This window comes from Oncorhynchus gorbuscha, linkage group LG02, assembly GCF_021184085.1.
Source record: "Oncorhynchus gorbuscha isolate QuinsamMale2020 ecotype Even-year linkage group LG02, OgorEven_v1.0, whole genome shotgun sequence".
NCBI classification, from domain to species: Eukaryota; Metazoa; Chordata; class Actinopteri; order Salmoniformes; family Salmonidae; genus Oncorhynchus; species Oncorhynchus gorbuscha.
In genome coordinates, this window is record NC_060174.1 from 46,237,167 (window position 1) to 46,258,831 (window position 21,665).

The following is a 21,665-nucleotide window of genomic DNA, read 5'->3' on the forward strand; positions in this document are numbered from 1 at the left end:
AACTGTCTTATCGTTTGTACTGTGTCCAGTTCATCTGATGCTACGTGAGATCAGGTACCACTGTTCCTCTACGACCCGCGCCTACCCAGAGAGACCTGCAGCCTGTCGCCGCTAACCCAGCTATTCTCCTCTGCTGCTAAGAAGGGGGCCCTTTTTGTAATTTTCAGAAGGACTTTTTGTTTCATTTGTCGCCCTCTCTGCGGGTTGTCTATTTTTCCATTATCTACATCTGAAGAGGATCTATGTCTTCCCTGTGTTTACATTAAAGGACTCTGTTTTTGTTAAACCGCTTTTGGGTCCTCACTCAAGTGCGTAACAACAACTCCTTCTTCTCCTCAAATATCATCTCGGTGGTGCCTTAAGACACAATGAGACACAACGTTGCATTGACCTTACCATACACACACCATGGTTCGTACATATTTACGTTTATCAATCAGAGCTTAAGGTCACACTAACAGGCCACACATCTCTGTCGCCAGGGCAGCGATGTCTGCCACATTGACGTAGAAGAAGGGGCGGAACTCAGGCACAGACACACCTATCCCAGGTATAGAGGTGTTGGACAACAGTACACTATGTGAGGAGTACACGAGAATCATGGGAAACTACATCGACAAAGAGCAGACAGTGACTTAGACAGTAAACACAAACTGTAATGAGATCTGAAAAACAAATATGTGGGGATTTGTATTGGTGTGTGTGTGCGTGTGTTTCAGCTGCACAATCTCACCCCTGTAGCACACGACACCAACAGGCGGTGGGGAAAACATGAGGATGCGTTTTCACGTTGACAGAGACCGGCTGCACTGGGTCAGTGGAAATGGTGAAGCGCAGGGCCGTCAGACAGCATCATTTCTAGGTGCTGAAACTAGGTAGAGCTGACTTGGACAACATTCTCTCCCATTCCATTAAAAGCACCGTCATCTCCACAAGTAAGTCTACCCTATCCGACCTGTCTGTCTTCACACTACTCAACACTGCAGCCGAATCAGAGCAGGTCACCACTCCAAGTGGTTTCACCTCCTCCACCCATCTCAAACCTAGAATCATGGCCATCCACTCAGCTGCATACACTGACACATAATCAGTTAAGAGCTTACATTGAAATCTGGGATATATGTAACAGAATAACTTTATGTCCGTCCCCTCGCCCATACCCGGGCGCGAACCAGGGACCCTCTGCACACATCGACAACAGTCACCCTCGAAGCATCGTTACCCATCGCTCCACAAAAGCCGCGACCCTTGCAGAGCAAGGGGAACTACTACTTCAAGGTCTCAGAGCAAGTGACGTCACCGATTGAAACGCTATTTAGTGCACACCGTTAACTAAGCTAGCCGTTTCACATCCGTTACATATACACCCCTGCCCCCCACCCTACCACTGACTGATGGTACCTTTGAACCAACTGTATATATCCTTAAAATTGAATAAAAACGATTATCTATATATCTCTCCACACACCGTCTTATGTCCTCACCCCATTCTCTCCTACCCTCAATCATATCAAGTCAAATCAAATGTATTTATATAGCCCTTCTTACATCAGCTGATATATCAAAGTGCTGTACAGAAACCCAGCCTAAAACCCCAAACAGCAAGCAAAGCAGGTGTAGAAGCACGGTGGCTAGGAAAAACTACCTAGAAAGGCCAGAACTTAGGAAGAAACCCAGAGAGGAACCAGGCTATGAGGGGTGGCCAGTCCTCTTCTGGCTGTGCCGGGTGGAGACTATAACAGAACATGGCCAAGATGATCAAATGTTCATCGATGACCAGCAGGGTCAAATAATAATAACCACAGTGGTTGGAGAGGGTGCAATAGGTCAGCACCTCAGGAGTAAATGTCAATTGGCTTTTCATAGCCGATCATTAAGAGTATCTCTACCGCTCCTGCTGTCTCTAGAGAGTTGAAAACAGCAGGTCTGGAACAGGGAGCACATCTGGTGAACAGGTCAATTATATATATATCACCAGCAAAAGAACAGGGATGGGAATCGAGTCCGCCAGACGGGTTGTTCTCAGGGCATCACCGCGCCTGACATAGGCTGGAGCACCAGATCTGGGGGTCTAGCAACTGTAACCGCTGTTCCCAGTTTGAACGGGAGCCATAGCCCTGACCACACTGGTCCATGGGATGTCCCCAGTCCCATCAATGGCGACACTGGAATATCTCTGAAAGAACGAGTGGGATGGGAGGAAAATGACCAAATAGTGTCTGTGTTTGTGGTAACCTTTGACACAAGATCAGGTGAGAAAGAGCAATACGCGGGCTATTTACCTTACTGGGCACAGTGGGGTACTGACTCAGGCCATGGAAGTGCGCACATGACATTGCAAGAAATGTCTACTGTTTTTTACTTCCCAGCTCTGCATATCTACACTATTCAAATATGACCCAGTATGTCGATACCCAAATCAGGTGTTGTGGCAAGCATTTGTTTACCAGTTTGCCGAATTATTAATTTTTTCTGCCATCATAAGTTTCAACAAGCTCTGTAAATTTAGATCATGAGAGTATGTAATTAAAATGTGATAATTGAGTAATACAGTAGTCTGAGCGCAGGGGTTTCCCACTTAAATAAAACGAACTCTGCCGACCCCTTGCACTGCTCCATCATTCAAACCCACTTGTACAGTTAAATATTCTGGATGTCTCAGTGGTTATAGCAACAGTGGTGGAAAAAGTTCCCCATTTTAATATAATAATAATAATAATATATGCCATTTAGCAGACGCTTTTATCCAAAGCGACTTAGAGTCATGTGTGCATACATTCTACGTATGGGTGGTCCCGGGGATCAAACCCACTATCCTGGCGTTACAAACGCCATGCTCTACCAACTGAGCTACAGAAGGACCACATACTTGGGTAAAAGTAAAGATACCAGCCAGTAAAATACTACTTGAGAAAAAGTCTAAAAGTATTTGGGTTTAAATATATTTAAGTATCAAAAGTAAATGTAATTCCTAAAATATAAGTATAAAGAATTTCAAATTCATTATATTAGCCAAACCAGACTGCGCAGTTTTCTTTTTCCCCCCGGATAGCCAGGGGCACACTCCAACACTCAGACATAATTTACAAACTAAGCATTTGTTTTAGTGAGTCTGCCACATCAGATGCAGTAGGGATGAACCGGGATTTTTATAAGTATGTGAATTGGACAGGTTTCCTGTCCTGCTTCAAAAGTACTTTTGGTGGTCAGGGCAAATGTATGGAGTAGAAAGTACATAATTTTCTTTAGGAATGTAGTGGAGTAAAAGTAATATTTGTACAAAATATCAATAGTAAAGTACAGATACCCCCAAAAACTACTTAAGTAGTACATTCAAGTATTTTTACTGAAGTACTTTACACCACTGAATAGCAATATATATACCATTTAGCAGACACTGTTATCCAAAGTGATTTACAGTCATGCGTACATACATTTTACATATGGGTGGTCCCAGGAATCAAACCCACTATCCTGGCACACAAGCACCATGCTCTGCCAACTGAGCCAGACAGGACCACAAACATAGCAGAAATCACTTGACAAAGATCTCTGAGACGGGAAAGCTTTCTTGGAGTCTTGGGAAACCAGTATTACTGTTTACTCTCCTCAACTTCCCTTTTCTGGTTAGCTGAAATTGAATGTAAGATCAAATGTGGAAGGTCAGAGATGGAGACATAATGGATGAATCTCATTCTCTCACAGTGAAGTGTACAGTTTGGAAACTCAAGTTTATGTGTTTGTGTGTGTCAATGGCAGGTAACATGGTGGAATGGTGCTTACCCCAAGATGTGAATATTGACGGAGTGGAATTCAAGTCGTTGGTCAGCGGCTCACACAGAATCGGCAACGACTTCATGTAAAACTATTCCGCCACCTGAATGAACAGTGTTACTGACAGAGGACAATCAGAGCCCTATCATTCATCTTGATGATGTTGTATCACAGGCGGCAGGTGGCATCTTAATTGGGGAGGACAGGCTCATAGTAATGGCTGGAACGGCAAATATGGAATTGTACCATTCCATTTACTCCATTTCAGCCATTAAAATGCTCCGTTCTCCCCTCAGCAGCCGTGTGTGTTGTATACATTCACAACATCCATGTCTATTTTCTTTTTGCAGATATTTCCGTAAAGGCTGCTACTTTGGGATGGCCTGTTTTGCTAACATGCCTGTTGAGAGTGAGTTGGAGAGAGGGGCACAGATGAAGTCTGTGGGTATTCTGTCTCCCTGTTACACTCTCTTATATCACTACATGCACTTCCTGGAGAACCAGGTTAGGTAAGTACTGTTGTCTGTCTGTCCATCCTCTATCACCCTGTTTCCTCTTTTCTCTCTCTCTCTCTCTCTCTCTCTCTCTCTCTCTCTCTCTCTCTCTCTCTCTCTCTCTCTCTCTCTCTCTCTCTCTCTCTCTCTCTCTCTCTCTCTCTCTTATCCATCCTGTTTCACATTCCTCCCCTCATTCCATTGCTCTTGTCCATCGTCCGTATTTTCGTCCTCTTGAATCTTCAGATGCTTATCTCATCTCATTGGCTATGCATAAAGAACTGACACATATCCAGCTCATGGTAGAGATACCGTATCTGCTTAAGGGGTTTGGCTTGACTTTATACAGTACAAATAGACTTAGCCTATGTTGATCCAGTTCCCAGGGAGGATCCCAGTTTTAATCCAATCAAACCATGCTGTGTTGAGTCTTCGATAATAATCTCTTTCTCACCAGTGTTATGTTTGAGATGCCGACGGCAGTCAACATTTAGAAAGTGTTTAGTGTTAATTACAGGATATTATCTAGCCTAATCAGTGTGTCTCTCCATGCAGACACCAGCTGCAGTGCCCTGGCTCATACTCTCCTCTGGAGGCCTTCTATGAGGATAAAAAAAGCTGTGCTGCACCCAGCAGGGAACGGACTGGTCACTGCCTGTCCAACCAGCTACTGGGTCCCAGCCATTAACCGCTGCATGCACCCAGAGATGAAGGTCAGGACTGATGGCCACTTGAACTTAGATCATTGATCTTACTGTTTTTTATTTAACAAGGCAAGTCAGTTAAGAACAAATTCTTATTTACATATTTTTACCTTGTCCGCTCTGGGATTCAATCTAGCAACCTTCAGTTACTAGTCCAACGCTCTAACCTCTAGGCTCCCTGCCGCCCCGTTGTTGTTGTTGATTGTGGTTCATTGGCAATTCAATGATTGGTTTAGGTGCGTTTGTGCATTTTGAGATATGTCATAACTTGAGTTATGTGCATGTAAATCAGACTTCCGATGTTAAGGAGATATTTTGGGCAGAAGTTAGCATTCTGTCCATCCCTCTCCTCCCCCTCCAGATCACCCACCCGGCCGGCTGCATGTTCCAGTTCATCCGCTTCTTTGGGGAGCAGATCATGGTGCTGTGGAAGTTTGCCCTTAAGTCTTCATCAGGCATCCATATCCCAGGTGGGGGTGGAAGGTCCAATCCATAGGGGCAGTACTCAGTGACATCACTTCCTGAAACAGGAGGTAAAGATATGTAACCTAGGTTCAAAATATTAACATTCAATGTACAGTTGAAGTCGGACGTTTTCATACACCTTAGCCAACTACATTAAAAGTCAGTTTTTCCACAATTCCTGACATTTAATCCGAGTAACAATTCCCTGTCTTAGGTCAGTTAGGATCACCACTTTATTTTAGGAATGTGAAATGTCATAATAATAGTAGCGAGAAGGATTTATTTCAGCTTTCATTTCATCACATTCCCAATGGGTCAGAAGTTTACATAAACTCAATTAGTATTTGGTAGGATTGCCTTTAAATTGTTTAACTTGGGTCAAACGTTTCGGGTAGCCCTCCACAAGCTTCCCACAATAAGTTGGGTGAATTTAAGCCCATTCCTCCTGACAGAGCTGGTGTAACTGAGTCAGGTTTATAGGCCTTGCTTGCACATGCTTTTTCAGTTCTGCCCATACATTTACAATAGGATTGAGGTTGTCATGTTTGTCATTTATTATCATGTCTTGTCCCTGTGCTCCCCATTCTATTCGTTTCCCCTCTGCTGGTCTTATTAGGTTCTTTCCCTCTTTCTATCCCTCTCTCTCCCCCTCCCTCTCTCACTCTCTCGCTCTCTCTTCTCTCTATCGTTCCGTTCCTGCTCCCAGCTGTTCCTATTCCCCCTAATCATCATTTAGTCTTCCCACACCTGTTCCCGATCCTTTCCCCTGATTAGAGTCCCTATTTCTTCCTTTGTGTTCCGTTCCTGTCCCGTCGGTTCCTTGTTTAGAATTCACCGTGCTGTGATTGTGTATCGCCCTGTCCTGTCGTGTTTTTGCCTTCATCAGATGCTGCGTGTGAACAGGTGTCTCTGTCAGCTACGGCCTGCGCCTACCCGAAGCGACCTGCAGTCTGTGGCCGCTTCTCCTGTTATTCCCCTCTACAGACTAGAGGATTTCTGTTATTCCCTGTTTGGACATTTCCTGTTAAGGATTCAGGATTTGTCGTTTTCTGTTTGGACTTGAATAAACTCTGTTTCTGTTAAGTCGCTTTTGGGTCCTCTTTCACCTGCATGACAGAAGGAACCGACCAAGGAATGGACCCAGCGACTTCAGACGCTCGTTACACTGCCGTCAATATCCAAGGAGCCATGCTCGGCAGACACGAGCAGGAATTGTCTGCTGCTCGCCATGCCGTGGAGAACCTGGCCGCTCAGGTTTCCGACCTCTGGACAGTTCCAGAGTCTACGTCTCGTGCCACCTGTTACTGCCTGGCCTGCCGAGCCTCCAGAACCTAGGGTTAATAACCCACCTTGCTACTCCGGGCAGCCCACTGAGTGCCGCTCCTTTCTCACGCAGTGTGAGATTGTGTTCTCTCTCCAACCCAACACATACTCTAGAGAGAGAGCTCGGGTTGCTTACGTCATTTCACTCCTTACTGGCCGGGCTCGAGAATGGGGCACAGCTATCTGGGAGGCAAGGGCTGATTGCTCTAACAAGTTCCAGAACTTTAAAGAGGAGATGATTCGGGTTTTTGACCGTTCAGTTTTTGGTAGGGAGGCTTCTAGGGCCCTGGCTTCCTTATGCCAAGGTGAACGGTCCATAACGGATTATTCTATTGAGTTTCGCACTCTTGCTGCCTCTAGTGAGTGGAACGAGCCGGCGCTGCTCGCTCGTTTTCTGGAGGGACTCCACGCAGTGGTTAAGGATGAGATTCTCTCCCGGGAGGTTCCTTCAGATGTGGACTCTTTGATTGCTCTCGCCATCCGCATAGAACGACGGGTAGATCTTCGTCACCGGGCTCGTGGAAGAGAGCTCGCATCAACGGTGTTTCCCTGCTCCGCATCGCAACCATCTCCCTCCTCTGGCTTTGAGACTGAGCCCATGCAGCTGGGAGGGATTCGCATCTCGACTAAGGAGAGGGAACGGAGGATCACCAACCGCCTGTGCCTCTATTGCAGGAGTTGCTGGACATTTTGTTAATTCATGTCCAGTAAGAGGCCAGAGCCCATCAGTAAGCGGAGGGCTACTGGTGAGCGCTACTACTCAGGTCTCTTCATCTAGATCTTGTACTACTATGTCGGTCCATCTACGCTGGACCGGTTCGGGTGCTACATGCAGTGCCTTGATTGACTCTGGGGCTGAGGGTTGTTTCATGGACGAAGCATGGGTTCGGAAACATAACATTCCTTTCAGACCGTTAGACAAGCCTACGCCCATGTTTGCCTTAGATGGTAGTCATCTTCCCAGTATCAAATTTGAGACACTACCTTTAACTCTCACAGTATCTGGTAACCACAGTGAGACTATTTCTTTTTGATTTTCCGTTCACCGTTTACACCTGTTGTTTTGGGTCATCCCTGGCTAGTATGTCATAATCCTTCTATTAATTGGTCTAGTAATTCTATCCTATCCTGGAACGTTTCTTGTCATGTGAAGTGTTTAATGTCTGCCATCCCTCCCGTTTCTTCTGTCCCTACTTCTCAGGAGGAACCTGGCGATTTGACAGGAGTGCCGGAGGAATATCATGATCTGCGCACGGTCTTCAGTCGGTCCCGAGCCAACTCCCTTCCTCCTCACCGGTCGTATGATTGTAGTATTGATCTCCTTCCGGGGACCACTCCTCCTCGAGGTAGACTATACTCTCTGTCGGCTCCCGAACGTAAGGCTCTCGAGGATTATTTGTCTGTGTCTCTTGACGCCGGTACCATAGTGCCTTCTTCTTCTCCGGCCGGGGCGGGGTTTTTTTTTGTTAAGAAGAAGGACGGTACTCTGCGCCCCCTGCGTGGATTATCGAGGGCTGAATGACATAACGGTTAAGAATCGTTATCCGCTTCCCCTTATGTCATCAGCCTTCGAGATTCTGCAGGGAGCCAGGTGCTTTACTAAGTTGGACCTTCGTAACGCTTACCATCTCGTGCGCATCAGAGAGGGGGACGAGTGGAAAACGGCGTTTAACACTCCGTTAGGGCATTTTGAGTACCGGGTTCTGCCGTTCGGTCTCGCCAATGCGCCAGCTGTTTTTCAGGCATTAGTTAATGATGTTCTGAGAGACATGCTGAACATCTTTGTTTTTGTCTATCTTGACGATATCCTGATTTTTTCTCCGTCACTCGAGATTCATGTTCAGCACGTTCGACGTGTTCTACAGCGCCTTTTAGAGAATTGTCTCTACGTTAAGGCTGAGAAGTGCTCTTTTCATGTCTCCTCCGTTACTTTTCTCGGTTCCGTTATTTCCGCTGAAGGCATTCAGATGGATTCCGCTAAGGTCCAAGCTGTCAGTGATTGGCCCGTTCCAAGGTCACGTGTCGAGTTGCAGCGCTTTTTAGGTTTCGCTAATTTCTATCGGCGTTTCATTCGTAATTTCGGTCAAGTTGCTGCCCCTCTCACAGCTCTTACTTCTGTCAAGACGTGTTTTAAGTGGTCCGGTTCCGCCCAGGGAGCTTTTGATCTTCTAAAAGAACGTTTACGTCCGCTCCTATCTCGTTACTCCTGACGTCACTAGACAATTCATTGTCGAGGTTGACGCTTCAGAGGTAGGCGTGGGAGCCATTCTATCCCAGCGCTTCCAGTCTGACGATAAGGTTCATCCTTGCGCTTATTTTTCTCATCGCCTGTCGCCATCTGAGCGCAACTATGATGTGGGTAACCGTGAACTGCTCGCCATCCGCTTAGCCCTAGGCGAATGGCGACAGTGGTTGGAGGGGGCGACCGTTCCTTTTGTCGTTTGGACAGACCATAAGAACCTTGAGTACATCCGTTCTGCCAAACGACTTAATGCCCGTCAAGCTCGTTGGGCGTTGTTTTTCGCTCGTTTCGAGTTTGTGATTTCTTACCGTCCGGGTAGCAAGAACACCAAGCCTGATGCCTTATCCCGTCTGTTTAGTTCTTCTGTGGCTTCTACTGATCCCGAGGGGATTCTTCCTTATGGGCGTGTTGTCGGGTTAACAGTCTGGGGAATTGAAAGACAGGTTAAGCAAGCACTCACGCACACTGCGTCGCGCGCGCTTGTCCTAGTAACCTCCTTTTCGTTCCTGTTTCCACTGTCTGGCTGTTCTTCAGTGGGCTCACTCCTGCCAAGTTAGCTGGTCATCCCGGTGTTCGAGGCACTCTTGCGTCTATTCGCCAGCGCTTTTGGTGGCCGACTCAGGAGCGTGACACGCGCCGTTTCGTGGCTGCTTGTTCGGACTGCGCGCAGACTAAGTCGGGTAACTCTCCTCCTGCCGGTCGTCTCAGACCGCTCCCCATTCCTTCTCGACCATGGTCTCACATCGCTTTAGACTTCATTACCGGTCTGCCTTTGTCTGCGGGGAAGACTGTGAGAGCCGCCAATAAACGCAGGATTAAGAGTCCAAGGTATTGTTGCGGCCAGAGAGTGTGGCTTTCCACTCGCAACCTTCCTCTTACGACAGCTTCTCGTAAGTTGACTCCGCGGTTCATTGGTCCGTTCCGTGTCTCCCAGGTCGTCAATCCTGTCGCTGTGCGACTGCTTCTTCCGCGACATCTTCGTCGCGTCCATCCTGTCTTCCATGTCTCCTGTGTTAAGCCCTTTCTTCGCACCCCCGTTCGTCTTCCCTCCCCCTCCCGTCCTTGTCGAGAGCGCACCTATTTACAAGGTACATAAGATCATGGACATGCGTTCTCGGGGACGGGGTCACCAATACTTAGTGGATTGGGAGGGTTACGGTCCTGAGGAGAGGAGTTGGGTTCCGTCTCGGGACGTGCTGGACCGTTCACTCATCGATGATTTCCTCCGTTGCCGCCAGGATTCCTCCTCGAGTGCGCCAGGAGGCGCTCGGTGAGTGGGGGTACTGTCATGTTTGTCATTTATTATCATGTCTTGTCCCTGTGCTCCCCATTCTATTCGTTTCCCTCTGCTGGTCTTATTAGGTTCTTTCCTCTTTCTACTCACTCTCTCGCTCTCTCTTCTCTCTATCGTTCCGTTCCTGCTCCCAGCTGTTCCTATTCCCCTAATCATCATTTAGTCTTCCCACACCTGTTCCCGATCCTTTCCCTGATTAGAGTCCCTATTTCTTCCTTTGTGTTCCGTTCCTGTCCCGTCGGTTCCTTGTTTAGAATTCACCGTGCTGTGATTGTGTATCGCCCTGTCCTGTCGTGTTTTTGCCTTCATCAGATGCTGCGTGTGAACAGGTGTCTCTGTCAGCTACGGCCTGCGCCCTACCCGAAGCGACCTGCAGTCTGTGGCCGCTTCTCCTGTTATTCCCCTCTACAGACTAGAGGATTTCTGTTATTCCCTGTTTGGACATTTCCTGTTAAGGATTCAGGATTTGTCGTTTTCTGTTTGGACTTGAATAAACTCTGTTTCTGTTAAGTCGCTTTTGGGTCCTCTTTCACCTGCATGACAGAGGTCAGGGCTTTGTGATGGCCACTCCAATACCTTGACTTTGTTGTCCTTAAGCCAATTTGCCACAACTTTGAAAGTACGCTTGGGGTCATTGTCCATTTGGAAGACCCATTTGCGACCAAGCTTTAACTTCCTGACTGATGTTTTGAGATGTTGCTTCAATATATCCACATAATTCTCCTCCCTCATGATGCCATCTATTTTGTGAAGTGCACCAGTCCCTCCTGCAGCAAAGCACCCCCACAACATGATGCTGCCACCCCCCGTGCTTCACGGTTGGGATGGTGTTCTTCAGCTTGCAAGCATCCCCCTTTTTCCTTCAAACATAACGATGGCCATTATGGCCAAACAGTTCTATTTTTGTTTCATCAGACCAGGACATTTCTCCAAAAAGTACAATCTTTTTCCCTATGTGCAGTTGCAAACCGTAGTCTGGCTTTTTTAATGGCGGTTTTGAAGCAGTGGCTTCTTCCTTGCTGAGAGGCCTTTCTGGTTATGTCGATATAGGGCTTGTGTTACTGTGGATATAGATACTTTTGTACCTGTTTCCTCCAGCATCTTCACAAGTTCCTTGCTGTTGTTCTGGGATTGATTTGCACTTTTCGCACCAAAGTATGCATCTCCTTCCTGAGCGGTATGACGGCTGCATGGTCCCTTGGTGTTTATACTTGCGTACTACTGTGTGTGTACAGATAAACATGGTACCTTCAGGAGTTTGGAAATTGCTCCCAAGGATGAACCAGACTTGTGGAGGTCTACAATTCTTTTCTGAGGTCTTGACTGATTTCTTTTTATTTTCCCATGATGTCATGCAGAGGCACTGAGTTTGAAGGTAGACTTGAAATACATCCACAGGTACACCTCCAATTGACTCAAATGATGTCAATTAGCCTTTCAGAAACTTCTAAAGCCATGACATCATTTTCTGGAATTTTCCAAGCTGTTTAAAGGCACAGTCAACTTAGTGTATGTGAACTTCTGACCCACTGGAATTGTGATACAGTGAGTTATAAGTGAAATAATCTGTCTGTAATCAATTGTTGGAAAAATTACTTGAGTCATGCACAAAGTAGGTGTCCTAATCGACTTGCCAAATCTATAGTTTGTTAACAAGATCTTTGTGGAGTGGTTGAAATGAGGTTTAATGACTAACCTAAGTGTATGTAAACGTCTGACTTCAACTGTATCAAAATATATATGATCATACACAAGGAATGGGATCAATATTTACAGCAATAAATACACACAATATTCAATTAGGATTAAAACAACAATAACTTGGACATATTGAATCTATAAAAACGGTTTCAAGTCAAACTCCTCGTTAAGGCCAAGAGGAGACAGTGTTCAGCCTGTGGACCCAGAATGATCCCCTTTGAGGAAGTTTCCTCTCAATGTCCCCTCCCCTGCGTGACATCTTGACCATTTCTATTCCAATATATCTCAGAGAACTAATAGGATGTCCAGCTTGTACAAAATGAACAGCAACCAGATCTTTTGTCTCACCAATCTGTATATTGCTGCAGTGCTCACTGATCTGGGCCTTAAGGCTTCTACAGGTTTCCCAAATGTAAGACAGACCACAGGTAATCAGGCCTTTGATCTTAAATCTTGGTCCTATGTGGGGGTGGGTAAATGAGTGACATTTGTATGTGAAACTGCATTGAGCACATCGGCCACATTTGTAATTACCCTCTGGAACCTTGTCTACAAAAGTTTCCCTTTTCTCTGGTGGATAATCAGATTTGACCACAATGTCGCTCACGTTTGGGGGTCTTTTAAAGACCATATGTGGGGGATATTTAAAGATGGGTTTCAATGCCTACCCCAATGGTGAGTATTTTGGTTGAAGGCTTAGTTTAGTTTAGTTTATTTTATTTTTACAGGGACAGTGCACATTAATCAACGTTTCAGTAAAAGTGCCGGTTTTAGCCAGCCGGCTAATTTTCAACCGCAGTCCCTGGGCAGGTTATTAAAAACAATTACAATATAGACAATAGCACCATAGAACAAGCAAGACATAGCATACAGACAGAGCAACATAGAAAAAAAAGCAGCAAAACAAAATTCATAAAAGCAACAAAGTGTTTCCACACCTCACAAGCTACAGACAACAGACAACATGGAAAGCGGAAACACACAGCTAGGGACCATGTTCACAAATCTGATTGACCTTTAGCCAGGTCTTCAAGCATTTTGTGAAAGTGTGATATGTGGTGCAGTTATGTGTGTCTGATGGCAGTGTATTCCAGACATGGGAAGCTCTCACAGAGAATGCAGATTTACTAAAGGTGCTTTTCCTTAGGGGAATTATACAGTCACCTCTCATGGCAGACCTTGTGGATCTGCTGCCATATGTCTGGGTTTTCTGTTTAACAAAAATATTGAGTGGAGGGGGAGCCAGGCCATTAAGGATATTGAATACAAGACATGCGTCGGTGTATTGCACAAGATTTTCCCAACTCAAGAGCTCATGCTTTCTAAGGATGTGACAATGATGATGGCTATTGGGCTTCCTATCAAGCACTTTGAGAGCCTGTTTGTAGACAGACTGAATAGGTTTTAATGTTGTACAGCAAGCTTGGGCCCAACTAGTCAAGCAGTATGTTAAGTGGGGGAGTATCATAGAATTGAAGTACAGTTTTGCTACCTCTGTAGTCAATCAATTTTGTATAAATCGGAAATTAGCTAGGTTGAATTTGGTTATTTGAATTACCTTTTTCACATGCTTTTTAAAAGAGAGGTTGGAATCAAGTATGATGCCAAGGTACTTAAAATCGGATACCACCTGGAGCTTCTCCCCTGACACATAGACATCTGGCTCAGTAGCATCTGATGCCCTCTTTGTGAAGAACATGCAAACAGTTTTTTTCACATTGAGATGCAAACACGAGTCACTGAGCCACTTTGTAACCTGGACCATTACAGTAGTGAGTTCTTGTGCAGCTTGTTGTTTGCTCTTTGCATGCACATATATCACTGTATCATCTGCATACATTTGAACTTCAGACCCAGTACAGACAGAAGGCAGATCATTAATGTACAGGCTGAACAGGAGGGGCCCCAGTATTGACCCTTGGGGCACGCCCACATCATAGCTATGAGTGGGCGACAGCTCATTGCTCACTCTGACACACTGAGTTCTGCCTTCAAGGTATGATTTCATCCATCTCAAGGCATCAGGGGAAAAGTTGAACTTGGACAATTTTGTGATGAGAATCTCATGGTTAACAGTATCAAAAGCCTTCCTTAGGTCCAGAAACACAGCCCCAACAGCACCCCCTTTGTCCATCTTGGACTTCACATTTTCCAGAAGAAAGCAGTTGGCCGTTTCTGTGGAGTGTTTCGCTCTGAAGCCAAACTGCATGGAGTGTAATGTGAAGGGGCTGTTGTTGAGGTGGGCAATCAGTTGTTCTGCTACACACTTTTCAACAACCTTTGACACCACAGGTAGTATACTAATGGGCCTGTAGTTACTCACGTCAGCAGGGTCGCCTGATTTAAAGATGGCCGTTATTATGGCCGACTTCCATACCCTTGGAAACACACTGAGACCAATAGATGTGTTGGTGACCTTAGTAATGGGGCCAATGAATGACTCTTTGTAGTTTTTAAGAAAGGTAGAGTCCAGCCCAAACACATCTTTGGCTTTAGAGTTCTTTAGTGAGCTAATCACCTTGTTCACCTTTGACTCAGAGTCAATAAAGTAGGAATTGAAGGCTGTTGCTATTTCAACTGCATCCTGTGTTAGATTGTTATTCACCATGATTGCTAGTCTTTTTGCAGTGTTACTATGGTCTTTCCCTGTTAACTTTTTTAGATTCTCCCATATCAATTTAGAATTTCCCTTTGCTTCACCAATTATGTTAATTATGTTAATAAAAAAGTTTGCCTTGGCCTGTCTGATTTCTTTCATCACCTTATTTCTCAACATGGTAAACCTACGTCTGTCATGCTCTAATTTTATGAATAATGACTAAACAATATATACATTTTAAATAGAACTATAGAACTAAATAGAACTATAACTAATTAAACTTTAACTAATTAAACTTTACTCTGTTTTATTATATCTGATTAACTATATTAATTCATAAGTGAGGGATTGTGGAGGGATTGTGGAGCATGACACAGGGGGTAATTCAATTAACTAAATACCATTCCAGCCAGGTTGGATAGGACTGGATTTGTGGGTTTTTAAGTAAGCAAAAAGGGTCGTTAACCTATGGTTGAACCGACTCAACTTAGCTCTGGGATGTTTAGATAAGGAAGTGTGTGTTTTCTTAGGTTTTTCTTTAGCTGGAACTGTCTGCTGAATGGTGATGGATGAAGACTTCAGAAGTTTAATCTCGATTTAACTGTGTGTCTGGAGTGAGAGAGAGAAGGGGTGGGAATAAACTTTTGAACTGCTGGGAGGAAGGACGTTTTATAACCTGTGATGTCATATTTTGTATATAAACTGTTGTTCGTGGTTACATGGCAGCTCGCTCTGAGAATAAATACTATTATCTCATTTTGATTAGACTGGCCTCTGTCTATTCTACGCAAGAAGTTACGCAACTTCTCATCAGTTACCACTCTCTCACCCTACTCTTGTTTTTTAGGTCATTTCTTCCTCTGTCAACTCTCTCGCGTGGGTGAAGAGGGTGAGAGCGAGGAGGAAGAGGACAGAGGTCCATCAACAGAAGTGGTTTATAAAATCGGTAATTGTTATCTTTTCATTAGCTATCCACTCATGATTTCTCTCCTAGCTTTGGTGCACGCTGAACTGCATCATGGACTTACCATCTGTGGTTTCTGTGTGATGTCTCTGCAGGTGACCTGGGCCATGTGATATCTGGCGTGACTTGACTTTAACATTCATCGGATGACTGTTATTTATCTAATCAACTAACTATGTGTCATTGTTACCTGACTGAATTAATCATGTAACAATGAACTCATTAGGAATTTGGGGCACATCTATAAACAGTCCATTTATTAATCATAACATAATTCGGGAACAGTCGTAACTTCCTGCATTTGCAAAAACCAGAGTCTTAATTAAGATTCAATACTAAACCAATTGGTTTAATTATGTATTTACCAGCTAACTAAATGGTGACAAAGGATAAACATACCTGCCCTCCAGGACACCTTCACCACCCGATGTCACAGAAAGGCCATGAAGATCATCAAGGACAACAACCACCCGAGCCACTGCCTGTTGTTCACCCCGCTATCATCCAGAAGGCGAGGTCAGTACAGGTGCATCAAAGCAGGGACCGAGAGACTGAAAAACAGCTTCTATCTCAAGGCCACCAGACTGTTAAACAGCCACCACTAACATTGAGTGGCTGCTGCCATACATGTAAAAAATGTATCACTAGCCACTTTAAACAATGCCACTTAATATAATGTTTACATACCCTACATTACGCATCTCATATGTATATACTGTACTCGATACCATCTACTGCATCTTGCCTATGCCGTTCTGTACCATCACTCATTCATATATCTTTATGTACATATTCTTCATCCCTTTACACGTGTGTGTATAAGGTAGCTGTTGTGAAATTGTTAGGTTACTCGTTACCAAGGTTACTCGTTGGTTATTACTGCATTGTCGGAACTAGAAGCACAAGCATTTCGCTACACTCGCATCTGCTAACCATGTGTATGTGACAAATAAAATAGGATTTGAATTGGTTTGGGGACAACATAAATGAGGCAAAGAAACAGGTAGGACCCGAACATCAATTGCCTTCTTAAAGACATTAAATGTAAATTCAACAATATCCTCCTGAAAATATTTATAGAATTCACTAATAAGGCCATCATTCTCTGAAAATGTGTTCTTTTTTAACTTGCTGATACATTTTTTTTATTTCATTGGTAGAAATAGAATCATCGCAAGACTTTTGGAAGTCTTCATCTATGAATTTAGCATATTCTTTGACAGTCTAGAAAGGCAGATATGTCACTAGTAGGATAGGCATTACTGGTGTAAAGATTACCGTAGAATCCTAAAACATATTTTGAAATATCTTTGGGGTTGTCATTTTTTTGCCATCTATATTAAGCTTATGAATATAGGAATATTCAGATGTTTTTTTATTTTTACCTTCCACCAACCATCTCCTTCTTGATCTTACAAATGCCCCCTTTGCTCTCTCTTCATACACACAGTCCATTTCTAGTTGTAAAGAGAATAACTGACCCTTTCTTCTTCATCAAGGTCCTCCACAGAGATTAGAGAAAGGATTTCCTTAACAAGTTTATCTTCCCTCAATCTTTTAGGTTTCTTTACCTCTCTTCATGGCTGTTTGTCTTATTTCATACTTCTCAATATTTGGAATATTTCCCATAAGACTTAAATGGTTCGGTCTTTCCTCCATTTTTTTTTGTATAATATCTTCGGCGTCCATCTTGAAACGAACATCTTCCAACAGTCTACTATTGCATTTACAATAACTCAATTTGCGTTTGCGTTTACCATATAACTTTATGATCAGTAAGAATTGATGGTTCAATGGATACCTCGACTACACTGTCATATAATGAATTAGAAATCAACCAGAAGTCAATTCTTGACTGTCTGTACATGTCCTTGTTACACCAAGTGAAGTCGTTTTTATCAGGATATTTAGATCTCCAAATATCAAATATAATCATCACATTAGATACAGAATTAAAATCTCCACCTAAAAATGTTGATATCCTGAAATACACCTTTAACTCTAATTTCTTCTTCAAATTCTTGAAATAATATCCTGTTGTTTAGTTTGTTGTTGGATGCATAAATATTCCCTAATAAAAACATTTTGCTGTTCAAATTAGCCAATGTCCAGAGTGGTGAGTCTTACTGCTGATGACCTTCCCTTTAAATGCACCTCTTAAAACTGCTACACCTGCAGAGTGGTTGTTGCCATATGATAACCAAATATCGTTATCTCATAGATTTTTCCAAAAAGCTAGATTGGAAGAACAAGCATGAGTTTCTTGTGGAAAGTAAAAGTCTGCATTAAAGCATTTGCAATACAGGAAAATAGCCTTATGCTTGACATTAATTGAACAAAGAGATAAAAGACATCAACTTCAACCAACAACCTTGTTATGCTAATATAAGATTTCCTAAGGATATGTAACTCAAAAGGATTTCCATCCCGTTATTAACCTCTCCAACAACAACAAAAAACTATTCTGGTCATAAAGTTACCAAAGTATTCTTACTCCCACAAGGGGGAGACATTGTGTAGACCTTACAATAAGCAGTTATTCACCCATAGTTAATGTTTAATTGACCAGTTTTCATGTCAGCCTTTTCTCATTCAAGTGTTCGTGTGCATTCTTTACAATAAAAGGCTGCTTTTCACCTGGAAATTAGGCAGTGTTTAGGTCTACCATTTATGTCCGAGTTAGACTCTGGCTCTTTTTCAAATGTTCTGATGTGGCCACATTTCTTTCCTACGGGCTAATGTGATGCTCCATTAGCCATTACAGGTTAAGTACGGTTTGGCGTAGCACAGAGAATTTTCAACCAACCTTAACTTGGCGATACTTCCTCAATTCCCGACATGGAAGACAACCAGTGTCTTCTAAACGTCCATGTCTAGTTGCATATCAATCACATCAACATGACATCCATTGTGGCCTCTTTACCACAGTGAAATAGGCTATAAATAGCGGTGCTATTACAAAATTGTTTGCCCTCATATGCATGGATGAAATTTGGACACCCAAGCTATAGGCTTCTATAGGGCTGAACCTGCCCAGATGATGTATGTGCTTTACAAGGTTTTTAATTATAGCCTATGATCAGGATTTTCTCCTTTTCTTTTTTACAATTTGTATCATGTTGAATATTAGTCACTATCTGGAGCCAACATCAGTAATACTCACATACTGTACATTTATAAATGCCACTTTAGTGTTATTTTTCTTCAATTTGTAACTTACATTTCACATCATTCCATTCCGTTGACATTTCTTTCCTCTATCACGTCTGTGTAGTTGTTCCTGAGGGTCGCTAGCATTAGTGGATCATATTAGGCTGATGTTGTGCAATAATTTGGGACATGTAGCCTATTTGAATCATTATTGAACCAAGACCACACGTAGCAGCTTAAACCTGGAGCCTGGTACACGTTCACGACGACTGGATCGTTGTCATACAGTTCCATGATTAGTGAGAATTAGGGAAGATTTATAGGACTATTGTTCATCCCCTATTGCACACTTTGTTCCACCTTCCAATATGTCATGGATTGAACTTGAACATGGCAACTTTCAGGATGATCAAACCACTGTATTTTTGATTCATCAATACATTTTGTGCATAAAGGCTCTCCAAACCTGTTTTTTTTAATGATTCATATATACTTTTCTAACCCTAAAATGTGGCTATATAATCTACAAGATCTGAGTATTTTTAAGTCTATCAGATGGTGCTGAAACGGAGACAAAGATGCATTGATGGCATTCTTTCATTGATCGCTATTTTAAGAACCTGTTCTGGTTCTTGTACCGGTTCTGACTTAGAATATGTAGACAACTACAAATACCTAGGGGTCTGGTTAGACTGTAATTTCTCTTACAGACTCACATTAAGCATCTTCAATCCAAAGATACATCTAGAATCGGCTTCCTATTTCGCAACAAAGCCCCCTTCACCCATGCTGCCAAACTTACCCTCGTAAAACTGACCATCCTAGAACCTTGACTTCGGCGGTGTCATTTACAAAATAGCCTCCAACACTCTACTCAAGAAACTAGATGTAGACTATCACAGTGCCATCTGTTTTGTCACCAAAGCCCCATATACTACCCACCACTGCGACCTGTATGCTCTCGTTAGCTGGCCCTCACTACATATTCATCCTCAAACCCACTGGCTCCAGGTCATCTATAAGTCTATGCTAGGTAAAGCTTCGCCTTATCTCAGCACAATGGTCACCATTGCAACACCCACACATAGCACACGGTCCAGCAGGTATATTTCACTGGTCACCCCCAAAGCCAACACTTCCTTTGGTCACCTTTCCTTCCAGTTCTCTGCTGCCAATGACTGGAACGAATTGCAAAAATCACTGAAGCTGGAGTCTTATATCTCCCTCTCTAACTTTAAGCATCAGCTGTCAGAGCAGTTTACCAATCTCTGTACTTGTACATAGCCAATCTGTAAATAGCACACCCAACTACCTCATCCCCATATTGTTACTTATCCTCTTGCTCTTTTGCACCCCAGTATCTCTACTTGCACTTCATAATCTGCACAACTATCACTAGTGTTAATGCTAAATTGTAATTATTTCGCCTCCATGACCTATTTATTGCCTTACCTCTCCACTCTTCTACATTTGCACACACTGTACATATATTTTTATATTGTGCTATTGACTGTACGTTTGTTTATGTGTAACTCTGTGTTGTTTTTGTCGCAGTGCTTTGCTCTATCTTGGCCAGGTTGCAGTTGTAAATGAGAACTTGTTCTCAACTGGCCTACTTGGTTAAATAAAGGTGAAATACATTTTTTTAAATGAACCTGTTCTCTCCATGTATTCTAGTCTGTCGACAAAATTATAATTAAAGGTACACCGTATTTAAAGGTGTGGCTTAAGATAAATATACTGAAAACCCTATTGAATGAAAACTCCACAAGAAAATCTGTTGGCCAGCAAGTGAGAGGATTTTCAGTGGTTAAATGACATTTATTCAGCGTGCAAGGGAACCACGCCTGCAAAGCCCATTACACACCTTCAGGAAGTCTGAATACCTGGCCTGCTCGCCTCCCTACCACTGAGGAAGTACAGCTCCCGCTCAGCCCAGTCAAAACTGTTCGCTGCCCTGGCCCCCCAATGGTGGAACAAACTCCCTCACGACGCCAGGACAGCGGAGTCAATCACCACCTTCCGGAGACACCTGAAACCCCACCTCTTTAAGGAATACCTAGGATAGGATAAGTAATCCCTCTCACCCCCCCCCTCTTAAGTTTTAGATGCACTATTGTAAAGTGACTGCTCCACTGGATGTCATAAGGTGAATGCACCAATTTGTAAGTCGCTCTGGATAAGAGCGTCTGCTAAATGACTTAAATGTAAATGTATTGAGAAGTAAATAGGAAAGATGTGCATAAGAAAGGCCTAATTTTCTATGTTGAAATTGGGCCCTATCTGATTTAAATGCCATTAAAGTCACATTCACTTAGTTTTGACAAGTGTTCCTCATTTTGAATGACTAAACCAGTGACAGCAAGGTTTCACATTCAGTTTCAAATACACCTCGGTAAAATAGTCACATAAATATGACAGGGGAATAAATATGGGTTTGATTGACCAATACAAGTTTGTACATGGTTTAATCTGAATAAAGTAAGCACACAACAAACAGAATATAGGTAACTGGTAGGTCAAGTTGTTGGTCTATGTGTCGTGTCGTTCCATGTCCTTTATGCAAGCCATGACATCCACCAACTCAGATTGTTCTGAAATTGTTTTTGTAGTTAGAAACAGGCAAGATCAGCATTCCTGCAACATTATTTTGTTGAAATATAATTTGATCTCAGATTAATTAAGCTAATTGATTGCACCCAAATGGGTCATTTTAACTCATGAGTAATCCAAAGAAAAGGTCAAAGGCCACCCACGGACCCCCCCAGACCCCACGCCAATTCTACCCCAACAACGAGTATACAGTATCAATTCTCTATGTATATATATGTCTGACAAGTAGTATGGAGCTGCGGCTCAGAGTATTGTTTCTTCATCCTATGTAATGAATTCCCAGGGAATTTGATGATGTTTCTTCCCCTGTTCAGAGACATTAGCCATTGAAGTTAGGTTAAT

At 43.3% G+C, this 21,665-nt stretch overlaps 1 pseudogene; it reads left to right on the forward strand.

The window, feature by feature from the left end:
• The first annotated feature begins 771 nt into the window (after positions 1-771).
• On the forward strand, positions 772-15,690 carry LOC123990276 (annotated as a pseudogene).
• The last annotated feature ends 5,975 nt before the right edge of the window (positions 15,691-21,665 follow it).